This window comes from Papaver somniferum, chromosome 5 (assembly GCF_003573695.1).
Source record: "Papaver somniferum cultivar HN1 chromosome 5, ASM357369v1, whole genome shotgun sequence".
Taxonomy (NCBI): domain Eukaryota; kingdom Viridiplantae; phylum Streptophyta; class Magnoliopsida; order Ranunculales; family Papaveraceae; genus Papaver; species Papaver somniferum.
This window is the reverse complement of record NC_039362.1, coordinates 174659301-174665086: the sequence shown is the minus strand read 5'-3', so window position 1 is coordinate 174665086 and position 5786 is coordinate 174659301. Positions and strand designations below refer to the sequence as shown.

Genomic DNA, 5786 nt, shown 5'->3' with positions numbered 1-5786 from the left:
ATTTGTTTAAACAATCATGAGCCTTTGATTTTCTTGTATAACACTCCGCAAGTTACAATTGGATCTGTGGTTATGATGCATCTTAAATTGTTGCATCGTAAAGCATATGACACTTATTAGGATATAGTCTCGCTATAATGGATGCTAGGAAATTTCGATGCGCCTAATTTGGTTCAACGATCTCAAAGCGTAACATTAATATTTGAACGGCTAATAAATAAAGTGTAACTTGTTATGTTACACTTTGCTACACATGTTATCACTCTCTGGTATATGCCGCGAGAAATCTCGTTTTTCCGTCGATTGCTCCAGAAAATTTCTTCTCTCATCTTTCTTCCCTAATAAACAAAAACATTCCTTTTTTTGTTGTTATGGATTTCCTAAAATATAAAGATAGATGAACTGTTTGGATTTTACTATAAAACAGGTTTGATTTAGCTGAAAGATTTTCGGAATATTTTTTTTTGAGGTTGAACGGTTGAATCTGGGGTAATGAGAAGATCCAATGGCTGTTAGTGAATGTATATGTCGATCCAAACATTTTAATTTTCCTTGTTAAGAAGTATCTTGGATGTAATTTTCGATTTCGGGGGAGAATAATATTTTCACTTATTTGGAAAGAAGATATGGATAAACAGAAGAACCTTAATTCTATATCAAAATCAGAGAAATTCAAATTAAGAAACCATTTCGATTTTGGTTAATCTTCAAATTTTTTTGGGGCCATGTAAATCAAAAGGAAAAAAAGTTGGGTGGTATTCTTTCCCGCTTGATCTTCCATTTTCTCTACTATAAATACAACCCCAAAGTTGTGAAGTTATCAAAAGATACTAATTGAAGGTAATTTCTCTCTAGATCTCATATTACTCTTCAATTTCATATGTTATAATTCTTTGATCTTTTAATTTGAGGATGATTCTATCCCTTGGTTATCCTAATTTCAAAGGTTTTCAGAACTCTAATTTAATGTTTGTTTTTAGCCTTTGTGTTCCCTTTGTATCCTGTTGTTTTTTAAAAAATATATATACATCATCAAGTTTTCATGTTTTGACTGTGGTTTCTTAGATTTTCTTTTAATCATGGTGTTTTTCACTGCCTAGGTGAAACATGGTTAACAACAATGAACAACCAGCTCTAGCAACATCATCTTCTGAGGGTACCTATCACTTTTCCCTTCTCTCTTCTTTATGGACTTTACTTAATTCAACATCACAGTTATATTGGTTGTTTTTTATTCTTTTTGCTTCAATCTGTTCTCACTGTTAGGTTCTGTTTATCACTATTGTTGCTAGTTGGATATTTTTGTTTCAATCTGTGCTGAGTGGTTGGAATAAGCTTAATTTATCATTGATTTGAAACTTTGACTATGGTTCTGTTACTCAGTATTGTTCTGCTGCAGCTAATACAAAGCGGGTTTCCCATAGGTTGTTTGAAAAATTGTCTTAACCAAACCTTTTGTGATTTAAGGAAAACTAATAAATGGGTCTTTCTTGTTGTTCCTTCACATTTCTATGTTGTAACTATTCTTCATCACTGCTCGGTGATGGTAGCTGGATATGTGTAGGTAGGTCTATTTGGTAGCTTACTTTGTGTCAAATCTATGTAACACCCAAAAAATGTTTGTATTTAAGGCTTTTAATTTTTCAATTAGATTGGTATTTTTTGATCCTTTTTAGACTTATGGATGGAGCTTGATTAACTTCACAATTTTGTGTGCTAGCTAAGACTTAGTTAGCGTTATTTAATTGAGTTGCATTAAGCACTTTTAAGTCAGCAAAAATCACAACATAATTTAGGTCTGCAATGTATTAACTTTTTTAGCTAGGTTAATGCATCACTCATAAAATGTGAGTATTTATCATTTTTCAATAATTCAGATCACCTTGTATATGTGTCGGTAGGTCGATTTGGTAGCTCACTTGGATCCTTCATTCTCTAACTGCAAGCAGTAGTGCTTGAAAGTTCTTTTTGTTACTTGGAGTCTGAAAACTAAGTTGAACATCAAATTGATTTCCATCTTGTTCATCTCTTTAGTGCTTACTGGTCCACTTTTGCATAATATGCCTTGTTCTAAAATATGTGTAGGGTACCACTTTTATAGTATTCACATTATCTTTATTACCTTCCCATAAAATTGATCTTTTTTCACATTTGTAGGCACAACACCCACATCAAGAAAAGTGAGGGGTCCGAGAAAGAGGGCTGAAGCTAGATGCATTGACTGTAGCCAATAAAGGAAAGCTTTGTGTTAACTTCTCATAATTATAAGAAAAGTCGGACTGCGAAATGCTAGTCCACTCGCAAGCGAGTGTGGGGTAATTGTTCGCTCCCTTGCCTCGTTACGACACAAGTCATGGACCAAAATACCTCTCCGCGAGAGAGATGCATTGATTGAAAGCCTCAAGGTAATGCATTTCTGAAAGAAGACAGTGAAAAGGTCATAAGAAAACTGGAAGATATGATGATACGTTCTCTCGGGCTGAACAACATTACCGCGTGGAACTAAAAGTTGAATGTAGTCACATTAATAATTTGGTGTTTAGTATTTTTTTTCTCTTTTCTAGTAGTGATGTTTATTTATTCATTTACTGGTAGAGTTTATTTATCAGATTTTTTTTAGTTTGGATTTTGTATTAACAATTTATTTTAATGGGCAATTATTTTTTATTCAACGTATATTATTTATTTATATTAATTTTTTGTATGATATTAAATCTAGGTTAGTCATCAAAGAAAAAATGGTGACGAGTATGGTACGATGAGAAAATAGTTACCGTGAGGGCAGTGTTATGTCTCTAATAATTTTTTGAAAATAGTTATCGTGAGGGCAGTGTTATGTCTCTAATAATTTTTTGAGACAAATGACTTTATCTGAAATTTTTTTGGAGACGATGAGATTCGTTATTGAAATGACTATACATAGACAATCCTAATTATTCATTATACTTGTTTTTAGAGACGACTAAATTTTGTCATTGATTTTCTATTTTGAGTTTAAATCTATTCCGCTGCTAAATCATTATTTTTTCAGAGATAAAAATATTTCGCGGCTAGAACTATTTAGGTGACAAATTTGTTGCTTCACTATAAATGTATTTTGAGACGAACAAATTTCGCCGCTAGAACTATTTATGTGATGATTTTGTTTCTTCACTATAAGTATATTTTGAGACGAACAAATTTCGCGGCTAAAACTATTTTAAGTGACGAATTTGTTTCTTCATGATAAGTATATTTCGAGACGAACAAATTTCATGGCTAAAGCTCTTTTAAGTGATAAAATATTTTCCTCACCAATAATACCCAGAGTGACAAAATTCTTCATCACAAAATTAGTGAACAGTGTGAATTTTATTTGCTCACGAAAAGATAGTTTTGGTGGCAAAAAGACTTATGTCGCTAATTAAAAAATTTCGGTGATTATTTCTTAAGGACGTCACAGAACATTTTCAACGACTCGCTATAGGTGATGAAACTTTTTGCGCCGCTGAATTCTTTTGGCAACGAAGAAATTGGTTTTCGTGACACAGTGTTTTGCCACTAAAAGCGACTTTTCTTGTAGTGGATGAAGAAGTTATCGAACAAACAATTGCATGTGGAGTAAGACGAGAAATAGATTGTTTTCGGGGCAGGAGCGGCTGATGTGGCGCAAGTTGCTAATGTGGCAACTTATATGGAAAGAAGTTGGTTGTGGCACCCGGTTGACGACGCGGTATTAACATGTTGATGACGTGATCCATTTCTTAATGACTTTGTTCGGTGAGCACCTCGCTCCAAAAAATGTAATGATGTTGTTGGTCCAAGAATATTCTCCTCAAATTGTAGAAATTTTTCCTTCGTGATGTGGAATATCGAGATATGATTGCAACGAACCAAAAATCATCCAATCTGGACATCATATGAAGTAGATATCAAAGAAATAAGATCGAACACCAAGCCCAATAATTAGTGTAAAGCGTCAAGTCCAAGAAGTAGAATTTTTCTCAAGCCCACAGAGGGGCGTAGAAATCCACAAGCCAAATTGACGTGGGCTGAAAAATCCATGGCTACAAAATTGAGTTGCTCCGCATTGCGCTGGATCGGAGGTAAGTTATTAATTTACTTCGTGCTGCACTGAATTGGATGTACGTTATTAAGATACTCCGTGTTGCGTTGAATCGGGACTATGAAATTATATTGTTTCGTGAAACAGTGAATCACCGAAAGCCGTTGTCGCCGGCCTGCCGCCGCCGCCTGCCGCCGCCGCCTGCCGCCGCCGCCGCCTGCCGCCGCCGCCGCCTGCCGCCGCCGCCGCCTGCCGCCTGGACCCCGGGAAAGGCCGCCGGGTAGGCCGCAGTGCAAGGCCGCCGGCGATTGCATCTGCTGACCAGACCTGTTGAAGATGATCGACCTTGTTGACGTGGGTGAAGGAGACTTAATTTGGGTGACGAAAATGTAACGTGGGTGAACTGACCCATTGATGTGGGTGACAATGTAACACGGATCATCAAAGTTTGATGTACCAACGAGCATCCAAGGTTAATATACGCAGAACATCGAGGTTTGATGTAACATGAAGCATCGAAATTTTCACCTTGATTTACTTGGCTTGATGTAGGTTCCTTATTCGTCCTTCCCTCTTTGTTTGGCACCCCCGCCCCGTCACCTTGTTGTTCTTGGTGCTTGATGTTTGTACCTTTGGTGGCCTACCCCTTTTCCTTGGAACCTCCGCTACATCGACTATGGGTGTGGCTTCGGAATGCTCACCTTGTTGTTCTTGGTAGCTTGATGTTGGTATCTTTGGCAGCCTACCCCTTTTCTTTGGAACCTCCTCTACAACGACTATGAGTGGGGCTTGGGAATTTTCATGTTGTTGTTCTTATTCGATCAATGTGGGTACCTTCTTAGGTCTACCCCTTTTCATTGGAACCTCCGATTTATCGGCTTTTGATGTGGATACGGAATCCGTCGTTTGTTGTTGACTTGATAGCGGTTCCTTCCTCGGCCTACCCTTTTTCCTTGGAACCGGCGCTTCCGCGAACCTTGCTTCCTAAATCTCACATCCGGTTAGATCTCGTTTCTTACTTGCATGGAGTTCATTTTCACGTTCACTCATTTCTTTCAATTCCTTCCTTTGTTTTCTCCTTGCCGTTTTGGTTTGTGGTCTACCGGTAGGATCTCCCTTTGTTGTCTTTTCACTTTGAGTTGTCCATGGGCGTGTAATTAGCCTTAGTTGGCTCAACAAGACTTGTCGGATAACCAAGTTTCCACGTGAGTAAGCTTGGTAGAATTCCTTTGGTTCGTTCGTATCCCAAGGTGATTTTCCGGTATCTTCCGTAGGGGGAGGGTCGAAAGATAGTTGCTTCCAAAACGGATCGATAACCTCAATAGGTATCACTTCTTCATACTTCACAAGCATATGAAGACACGGAAGCCCCAACGAAGACATGTCGGGAGAAATACACACATCACCCGGTTTGTCGTAGTGTATCTCCCATATCATTTGTCTCATCATATGTTTTATTTCCCATTAAGAGACGTTGAACTCTATTCCTTGGAGCAACTTAACATATGGTAAATATGAAGTCATCCTTTCCATTGAGATTTTCTCAAAAGCGTTCTTGATCCTATCGATATCACTCTTAAAGTATTGCTCCATTGTCTCGGTGACCGTAACCACGTTTCCTTGGACGGACCGGATGAGATCTTTCAATATCCCATGAGCGGACTCCTCTATATTAGTTGCTTCATTCCCGTAGTGTCTATACCGGTTTGTCCATGCACGCACAAATTTTTCCTTGAACTTA

At 37.7% G+C, this 5786-nt stretch overlaps 1 long non-coding RNA gene across 1 annotated transcript; it reads left to right on the top strand.

Annotated features, from left to right (window-relative positions):
- The first annotated feature begins 321 nt into the window (after positions 1-321).
- Positions 322-2672, top strand: LOC113278187. Its single transcript, XR_003325351.1, has 3 exons — positions 322-840; positions 1101-1156; positions 2158-2672. It is a non-coding gene; the product is annotated as an uncharacterized LOC113278187 (long non-coding RNA).
- The last annotated feature ends 3114 nt before the right edge of the window (positions 2673-5786 follow it).